Source organism: Otolemur garnettii, unplaced genomic scaffold (assembly GCF_000181295.1).
Source record: "Otolemur garnettii isolate 467f Iridium unplaced genomic scaffold, OtoGar3 scaffold00066, whole genome shotgun sequence".
NCBI lineage: Eukaryota > Metazoa > Chordata > Mammalia > Primates > Galagidae > Otolemur > Otolemur garnettii.
In genome coordinates this window covers 8,531,401-8,541,203 of record NW_003852461.1, presented here as the reverse complement: position 1 = coordinate 8,541,203, position 9,803 = coordinate 8,531,401, and the positions used below count along the sequence as shown (strand labels likewise).

At 47.0% G+C, this 9,803-nt stretch overlaps 1 protein-coding gene across 1 annotated transcript in view; it reads right to left on the bottom strand.

Annotated features, from left to right (window-relative positions):
- PATJ (PATJ, crumbs cell polarity complex component) overlaps positions 1-8,954 on the bottom strand; it is a 379,729-nt gene extending 370,775 nt beyond the window's left edge. Inside the window, exon 1 of the mRNA XM_023515102.1 lies at positions 8,873-8,954. The gene's annotated coding sequence lies outside the window, so the exon portion shown is untranslated. The remainder of the gene's footprint in view (positions 1-8,872) is intronic.
- Between the last annotated feature and the right edge of the window lie 849 nt (positions 8,955-9,803).

The following is a 9,803-nucleotide window of genomic DNA, read 5'->3' as shown; positions in this document are numbered from 1 at the left end:
AAAAAAAAAAAAAAAAAAAAAGGGAAAGAAAAAAGACATTACTCAAAAACCAAAGCCCCTGAGCAGCTCTAAGCCTCTGGCTTCCATCAGACTGCAGAGTTTGGGGTTTGTCTAATTACTATACCTTTGTCCTCAAAGCTCAGCCTCTATGAGCTACTGATTAAATAAAAAACACTCTCTGAGCCAAAGAGCAAGGATGACTCTCTCCCCCAGGACTCCAGATAAGCACATTGCTGCCACACAAATGCAAATTCAAGCCCAGTGTCCCGGCCTTGCCTTCCCACAAAATGGCCCAGGCCTTTTTAAAACCCCTTACACATGGAAATACTTTTATTATTCTTGACCACTGACTGACAAAACAGGACACCCCTGGAATTTTAGAAACAGATAAATTTCCTAACACTCTTGATATTATATTATGGGCCCATATGCCTAAGCCTAGACTACTGTTTAAGTTCACCTGGCACTGAACATCAAATATCTGGAAATCAGAGTTTAAAGACACCGTGTTAAAGTCAGAAGCAGAACTGAAAATTACATCAGTTTTTCAGAATTCATTTGCCTAAATACTAATTTTCCCATTGAACTATTCAAAGTCAACGATATTCCATCTGTAACTTGGTCACTTCTGTGTGAACATAACTAACTGCTTTGTGATAGCTTCTGAATTCCTGTTGGTGAGAGTTTTCTCCAATGAGCAACAAAAAAATAAATCTGAGCAATTTTCACATTAATGGACCTCTGATCGTATATCTAATCCCTTCCGAAAAGACCTGGGCATTCATCTTCACTAATGATTAGTTTCCACCTCAGAAATTCTGCTCAATTTCTGCAGACCGAGTGCCTTCCTACACCTCTGTTTCATTTGTAAAAAAAATAAAATAAAATAAAATTGTAAAAATTACAAAAATTGCAGTTACAAGGACTAAATGAACTACAGTGCATTAGGCCTGGCACCCAGGACACATTCAACAAATGGTAACTTTTGGGGGGGGGGGCGTGGCTGGGGCTAGGTTTGAACCTGCCACCTCTGGCAAATGGGGCCTGCGCCCTACTCCTTTGAGCCACAAGTACCGCCCAAAATGGTAATCACTTTTAGCATCTCTTTTTTTTCTTTTGTGAGACAGCTTCTCACTATGTCACCCTGTGTAGAGTGTCGTGGCATCACAGCTCACAGCAACGTCAAACTCTTGGGCTTAAGTGATTCTCTTGCCTCAGCCTCCCTACAGGCGCCCACCACAGCACCCAGCTATTTTTTTGTTGTAGTTCTCATTGTTGTTGAGCAGGTCCAGGCCGGGTTCCAACCCGCCAGCCCTGGTATATGTAGCTGGCGCCCTATTCACTGAGCTACAGGCACTGAATCAATCATCTCTTTTTGATCTCAAAATGATTTAAGATATTTGGGGCTTCAAAAAGCCTAATAATTAAATTATCTTAGCTGAGGTTTTGCTACATAATTAATAATAGTTATTTCTCAAACTTCTGGCCTCAAGCAATCTTCCCAAAGTCTAGGATTACCAGTGTGAGCCAAGACCTATGGCTGAATAACAGTTATTATATATCTGAAGAGACTGAACAATAAAATTCGTCACCAAGGCAATAAGTACAAGGGAAAGAGTGATGGAGCAGACTATAATTTGGAGTTTTAAAAGTCAGTTCACTGGCTCAGTGCCTGTAGCACAGTGGTTATAGCACTGGTGGGTTTGAACCTGGCCCATGCCTGCTCAAACAACAATGACAACTGCAACAAAAAAATAGCTGGGTTCTGTGGCAGGTGCCTGTAGCCCCAGCTACTTGGGAACTTGGGAGGCTGAGGCAAGAGAATCACTTAAGCCCAAGAGTTTGAAGTTGCTGTGAGCTCTGATGACATAGCACTCTATGGAGAGTGAGGTAGTGAGACTTCATCTCAAAAAAAAAAAAAAGTTAGTTCACAGGCCACTACAGTGGTTCATGCCTGTAATCTTAGCTCTCTGGGAGGCCAAAGCAGGGGGATCACTTGAGCTCAGGAGTTCAATACCTGACTGATCTGGCTCGGCGCCTGTGGCTCAAGTGGCTAAGGCGCCAGCCACATACACCTAAGGTGGCAGGTTCGAATCCAGCCCGGGCTGCTGAACAACAATAATGGCTGCAACTGAAAAAAAATAGCCAGGTGTTGTGGCGGGCGCCTGTGGTCCCAGCAACTTGGGAGGCTGAGGCAAGAGACTCCCTTGAGCCCAGGAGTTGGAGGTTGCTGTGAGCTATGCCACGGCACTCTACCCAGGGGGACGGCTTGAGGCTCTGTCTCAAAAAAACAAACAAACAAACAAACAAAAAAAACAAAACCTGACTGATCAATAGGGGGATCCGATTTCTATTAAAAATAGAAAAAAATAGTCAGGGATGGTGGCAGGTGCCTGTAGTCCCAAATATTTGGGAAGCTAAGGCAGAAGGACCTCTTGAGTCCAGGAGTGTGAGGTTGCTCAGAGCCAGAATGACTGCATGGCACTCTAGCCTGGCTAACGAAGTGGCACTCCTGTCTCAAAAAAAAGTCAGTTTATATATAGGTGTGTAAGTGGCTCAGTAAACTAAACCCCTGTAAGGATAAACATACACATACATTTAGTATGTGTATGCTAACCCAGTGCTACCCAACAGAAATAAGATATGAGCTACATATGTAATTTTGAATTTTTTTTTTGGCCGGGGCTGGGTTTGAACCCACCACCTCTGGCATATGGGGCCACAGGCGTCACCCTATAATTTTGAATTTTTTAGCAGCTTCACAAAAAAGGTAAAATGACAGGCCAGGTGTGGTGGCTCGCACCTGTAATCCCAGCATTCTGGGAGGCCAAAGCAGGTGGATTACTTGAGTTCAGGAGTTAGAGACCAGCCTGAGTAAGAGTGAGACCCTATTTCTAAAAGTAGGCAGGGATTGTGATGGGTGCCTGCTGTTCCAGCTACTGGGGAGGCTGAGGCAAGAGGATCACTTGAGGCTACGAGTTTGAGGTTGCTATGAGCTGTGACGTCATAGCACTCTACTGAGGGCAACAAAGTGAAACTGTCTCCAAAAAAAAAAAGTAAAGGGCAGCACCTATGGCTCAAAAGAGTAGGGCGCTGGCCCCATATACCAGAGGTGGCAGGTTCAAGCCCTGGCCAAAAACTGCAAAAAAAAAAAAAAGTTAAAAGAAACAGGTAACATTGATTTTAATAACATAATTCACTTAATCCAATATATACAAATTATCATTTTAATAGATAAATAATATAAAAGTTAACAAGGTTTTTAATTTTGTTTTTGTAAAGATGGGCTCTCAATGTATTGCCCGGGCTGGTCTTGAACTCCTAGCCTCATCCAATCCTCCCACCATAGCCTTCCAAGGAGCCAGGATTATAGGCAGAAGTATCTGCATCTGGCAAATAAGATAGTTTAGATTCTTTTTTTTTTTACACTAAATCTTTTCAAAATCTGTTGTTTATTTTTACATTTACAGCAAATCTTAGTCACAACTATCTCTATGTCCAGTGTCCGATGTTCACGTGTGCCAGCAGCTCACTGTACTGTATTGATGGCAAAGCTTAAGCCTGTACCTTTTCAGAAAGATCCCTACAGTGATTTTTAGAAAAGGTGTTTGTTTATCAGCTCATACACTCTCTATGCCTCTTATCAAAGTAACTATCAGAGTGAGAACATTCACAAACTTGGGTTCTTCTCAATAAAAAGAACATAACTCCATCATTTTATCTGAATTAAACATCACGGTGGAGGAGCAAAGAGTAGGAGAATGGCTTACAGTTCACAAGACCCATTCTTGAATATTATTTCCTTTTAACCTCCCCAAATCTTAGTAAGGTAGATCATTTACAGACGGGGCCAGGCTCTGGAGGACCAAGTGCTAATACAGTTCCAGTCTGTGCAGTTGTGCAAACACAGAAAAGTACACAGCTTCCTCTTCAGCATCAATCTATCCTCCAGACTAACAGGAAGGGTATGGACAGGCACTAAATTTCCCCACATTTGCACCAGAATGTAAAACGAGGCTTTAAAAAAGGCATCCAAATCCGTGCAAGAGTAGCAATGGGCATGCAAATGTTAAAGTAGTCCCAGAAAACTTAAAATTTGGGGGCACCTGTGGCTCAAGGAGTAGGGCACCAGCCTTATATACCAGAGGTGGTGGGTTCAAACCCAGCCCTGGCCAAAAAAAAAAAAAAAAAAACCCCACAAAAACAAAAACTTAAAATTTGTTTATCAAAAGTGAGCAAAGTCTTAAATAAACAACCTGAACCCCATTTTGGCTGCCCCAACCTAAAGTATTTTTTGTTAAACTTTAACAAAGTAAATTCAGACTGCTTTGTTATTCAGTGTAAGATAATTATCAAACGTGGTTAAGTAAAAACGCAATTGTAAGGACTAGAAAATGCAGAGCCGCTGTCTCAGAATTACAAGGTGCTCAATGCAGATTCGCTATGAGAAAATAAATACTTCTTTTTAACTATAAAAACGTAACTGAAAGAAAATACATCATAATATCATTAGTGGTTATCTCTCAATAGTAGGTAGCAAGGTTTGTGAGCCTTGGGAGTTTTTTTAAATTCTCCCCAATTTCTCTACAATGAAGATGTTATTTTTATAGTTACAGAAACATTAATGCCATGTATGTGCCTTGAACTTAAGGTATCATTCAACACAGAAAAGCCTAATACCATGTTACAACTTTAGTTTAATTTTATTCATTTTTATTTATTTATTTAGTTTTAGTTTTTGGCTGGGGCTGGGTTTGAACCCGCCTCCTCCAGCATATGGAGCCGGCACCCTACTCCTTTGAGCCACAGGCACCACCTACTCATTTATTTTTTGAGACAGAGTCTCAATCTGTCACCCTGGGTAGACTGCTGTGGCATCATCATACCTCACAGCAACCTGAAACTCCTGGACTCAAGGGATCCTCCTGCCCCAGCCTCCTGAGTTGCTGGGACTATAGGTATCCATTACCATGCCTGGCTAGTTTTTCTATTTTTAGTAGAGACAGGATCTAACTCTTGCTCAGGTTGGTCTCAAACTCCTGAGCTCAAGCCATCCACCTGCCTCAGCCTTCCAGAGTGCTAGGATTAGAGGCATGAGCCACTGTGCCTGGCCTACAACTTTAAACAAAACTACTGTTCTGATGGCAACTCCACTTTATGTGACCCTTGTGATAATATGAAATATATATACAGTACAGCCTCTGTAAGTTGATCACCCAAGGAGCTGTAACAAACTGGTCAACACAGGGACGGGGTCAACATAAGGAACCCAGGCCTATTGTGCAGATGTATACATGTGGCCCACGTCCAGTCTATGGAAGTTACGTCAACTAAGGAGGTGGTCAGCTATGAAGGGTCTACTACACATCAGTTTTCATCCACAGTTTCTGGCTCTTAACTCCCATAGCCCTTGTCACAGTCTTAAAACAACCTCTATGACCTTTTCCTGCTCTCTTTTCGCCCGCTTTTCATCTTCCCAAGGCAGGACAGTACTCTTCCCTTGTCTTTCTGTCTCAGAGCTGGCCGTGGAGAAATTCTACGACATACCTGTCTGATTGCTGGGCAGAAGACTCCCATTTCAGAAAGGAGTTTTGCCCATACCCTGGAGGCAGGAATGCTACACAGAGGCCAGTGAGAATCCGGGCAGGCCTTCCTGAGTCTCTACTCCACTCTTCAATCCCGTCTGTCCAATGAAGTCTCCCTAAAATCCATAAGAGGAGGTGGCAGAGAACTTCTGGACAGCCGCACACACAGGTGCATCTCTTCACGTACATCCTACACGAACATGTAATTACCTTCATAACAGGCCCATACACATAAACGTCTCCCTGAGTTCTGTGAGCTGCTCGACCACTTTAATAGGACACAGGCAGAGGTTAGATAACCCCAGTTCACAGCCAGTCACTCCAAAGCCCACATAACACATCCCAGAGCTGGAGATGGCAATGGAAGTGAGTCTCGGGACTGAGCCCTCAACCTGTGGGATGGATCTGACGCCAACACTACCTGGAGGATTTGAAATGGAAGATACTCAGCAAGCTTCCACTGCAGAATTTACTGCATACTCACTGCAGGGAGAACTCCCTGCACACCTGGTTACAGAAGTCTTCCGTGTTGCTTGTGATGGGTAAGAGCAGAGGAAAAACAATTGGTGTTTACGTTTTGTATAACGTGACTTAATAGATGTGAATGTTCATCACTGCTTGACTATGTTAAGAAAGTTGTTTAACTTATTAACAAAAAAAGTTGGTGTTTTTTCACCTAATAGGATGTAAACTAGCTAGGGCAATTCTCTCCAGGACTCATTTTATAAATTCTATCCACAAGTACCTTCCACTTTCATATTTATTAATGTTCTAATTATCTCTGTAAAAATCGCAGATACCAGCATGAAATCATTTTCCGTCAGACCCAAACTAACTAAAGCTGGGAAAGCACGAAGGGGGAAGGCTTATGCTTCCTTGTCTGAGGGTAAAAATTGTCTCCAGGACATTCTGAAGTAACCCCACTAAAAATCCTTTAGGACTGCAGCAGTTCAGACGAAATGCTTGCAAAAGAACACCTGCCCCATAATGGCTTCTCCACCAACGAACTGACACTTGACTTTGGCTTTCAATCTCCAAAACCAATGAATTCTATGTTCAAGCAGTTTAAATGAACGTCTCCTTTTGTTGCCATTGAAAGCTTCCCTTTAACCTCCCCTCTTCAGATGAGGATTTGGCTTGCCATCTGTGCATCTTGGGTTATAATCCTCATTTCCCATTCCTCCTCCTTCTTTTTTTTTGAGGCAGAGTATCACTCTGTTGCCCAGGCTAGAGTGCTGTGGCATCAGCCTAGCTCACAGCAAACTCAAACTTCTGAGATCAGCCTCCCAAGTAGCTGGGACTATAGGCATCTGCCTCAACGAACAGCTACCGTGTTTCCCCGAAAATAAGACACTGTCTTATATTTATTTTTTCTCAAAAAGACACACTAGGGCTTATTTTCAGGGGATGTCTTATCCTCCATGCCAAAATGCATAGCATGGAGAGATACGCTGCATAGCCACGCCCATCACTAGGTCTTATTATCAGGGTAGGGCTTATATTTAACAAATGCATAGAAACCCTGCTAGGGCTTATTTTTTGAATAGGTCTTATTTTGGGGGAAACACGGTAGTTTTTCTATTTTCAGTAGAGACAGGGTCTCACTCTTGCTCAGGTTGGTCTCAAACTCCTGAGCTCAAGCCATCTACCTGCCTCAGCCTCCCAGAGTGCTAGGATTACAGGTGTGGGCCACTGTGCCCAGTCAATAAATTCAACATACTTGAAGATATAGTTTCCTTTTTTCTGATAACTTTTTTCTTTTTTTGAGACAGTTTCACTTTGTCACCCTGGGTAGAGTTCTGTGGTATCATCATAGCTCACAGCAACCTCAAACTCTTGGGGGTCAAGTGATCCTGTTCCTCAGTTTTTCTTCTTTTATTAGAGACAGACTCACTCATGCTCAGGCTGGTCTCAAACCCCTGAGCTCAAACAATCCACAGGCCCCAGCCTCCCAGAGTACTAGGTTTACAGTTACAAGCCAACTTTTCCGGCCAACTTTTCTTTTTCTGGAAATAGGGTCTTGCTGTCACTCAGGCTGGAGTGCAGTGGCACAAACACAGCTCACTTTAACTTTGAACTCTTGGGCTTCAGTGATGCTCCGGTCTCAGCCTCCCCAAAGCTGGGACTTAACAAGCATTGTGCCACTACACCTGCCTAGTCTTATAATTTTTTTGTAGAGATGGGGGTCTTGCTATGGTGCCTAGACTGGTCCCAAACTTCTGGCTTTAAGCATTCCTCCTACCTCAGCCTCACAAAGTCTTGAGATTACAGGTATGAGCCACTATGCCGGCCTGGTTAACATCTCGCAGTGGCCCATCTGTGAGGCAGACGAGACCCATCTGGCATCTGCAGCAGCTTCTCAGGCTGAGCGGTGGAGAGGCTGTGGGACTCCACTAGCCAGCCACACACACGGAAATTACAGCTGTGTCCGGGGACCCGCAGCTAACGGGATTTGCCTAGAATGTGGTACTGTCGTCCTTGGTAAAACTGAGGTTTTTCTTCTAGGTCTCCAGAAGTTTTCTTCATTCATTTAAGAAGCGCTTATTAGGGACCTACAAACCATCTGACCAAAAACACAGCAGAGAAACACCTGGAGAAATAAGGCCCCGAAAGAAGCGCCCTCTCAATCTCAGAGACAACCAAGAAACCACAGGCGTCACCTGACAAAGGGCCCAGTGAACGCCCCAGGCCAGTGTGCCGCAGGGCTGGGGTGCGTTCTGGAGGGTGGGGATGATCTGGAAACGCCTTTCCGAGCTTGACCTGAAGCAGGAGTCCTGGCATTTTCCCCGAGGGTGGAGGTCCTCCCCCTCTGCCAAGCGAGCTGACCGCAGGCTTGGGAACCTCGGCCACGTGACCACCAGGCGCCGGAGCCGGTCGGCCCGGGTCACCCCCTCCGCCCAGGTCCCAGCACCCGCTCCTTCTCGGGCTCCCGAAGGGAGGCACCACCTGTCCACTCGTCCCACGCTCACCGGCAGAGGGAAAGACTCCGGCACCTACGGGGCAGAAGCGTGGGCAGCGACCGGGGTGCAAAATCTGACCCGTGCCGCTCCCGAACCCCAGCCGGCCGAGACTGGAGGCCGGGAAGGCCTGCGGGGCCGGGCGGGGCCACGGCGGGGTCGCCCTGGCCAGAGGCAGGAAGAGGACGCCCTCGCCCGCCTCCGCGGCCCCGCGGGCGCCCGTGCCCTCCGCCCGGGACCCTGGAACCGGCCTGGCCCCCGGCCCCACCCCTGCCGGCCGGGAGGGCGGGCGGGGGCCGGCGAGGGCTCCCGGGGCGCAGCGCGCTTTACCTGGTCCGGTGCAGGCACGGCGGGAGCGCGGGCCGGGGGCGCTCGGCGTCCGCCTTGCTCACCTGGGCGGAAGTGAGAGCCCAGGGTGACCGCGCCTCACCTGGCAGCCCCGCCCCTCCCCGCCCCTCCCCCTCCCCGCCCGGGCGGGGCCGCGGCGCGCAGGGGCGGGCTCGGGGCACGGAGGGGGGAGAGGGAGGGGAGGGGAGGGGGGAGGAGGAGGCGGGAGAGGGGGGGGGGGGGAGGAGGGGGAGGGGAGGGCGCTGGACCGCAGGTGGATTCCGGCCTGGCCAGGCTGCCCGGCGAGCCCGGGGAGGTGGACTGCGGGGCCGGGTGGGCGGAGAGCGAGACCCGAGACCACGGACACGGAGGGAAGATGCTGGTGAAAGCCAGTTGGAGAGAGGAAAGGAACGGGCAGGAGGACAGGCCAGTCCATTCACTCCTGCCTGGAGTGTCCACCGACGCAAGGTAAAATGTCCATGGAAGTGTAACTGTGGGAGCAAAGGAACGAACCAGCGGAATTTGCCCGCTGTGCGCCGGGAACAGCTTTGCTCACCGACCTGGGAAACCTGTGAAGACCGAGCTCGGGGTCGGTTCACAGGCCCAGAGTCTGTGGCCCTGACGGCTCCTGTGGCTCCAAGTCCCCTGCTGTTTCTGTGTACATGTTGACACTTTAATTCTTGGTGTTATAGGTTCACAGTGGCCTATTACTGCTCTCTCTTACACTTTAGAATTTAGACCATAGGCGTTTCACTGTCTAAGAGACTCAATCTCTGGATATCATATTCATGGAATAAATGAAGTATTTGTTAAACACTGCGATTGCCTCTGGGGAAATGTGTAAAATGGTAGCCTTGTCCTCACAAGCTGAGAAATTTATACAAAACAACTGGAACATAAAAACTTTTGCTGTGGCAAGGTGCCGGTAGCTCAG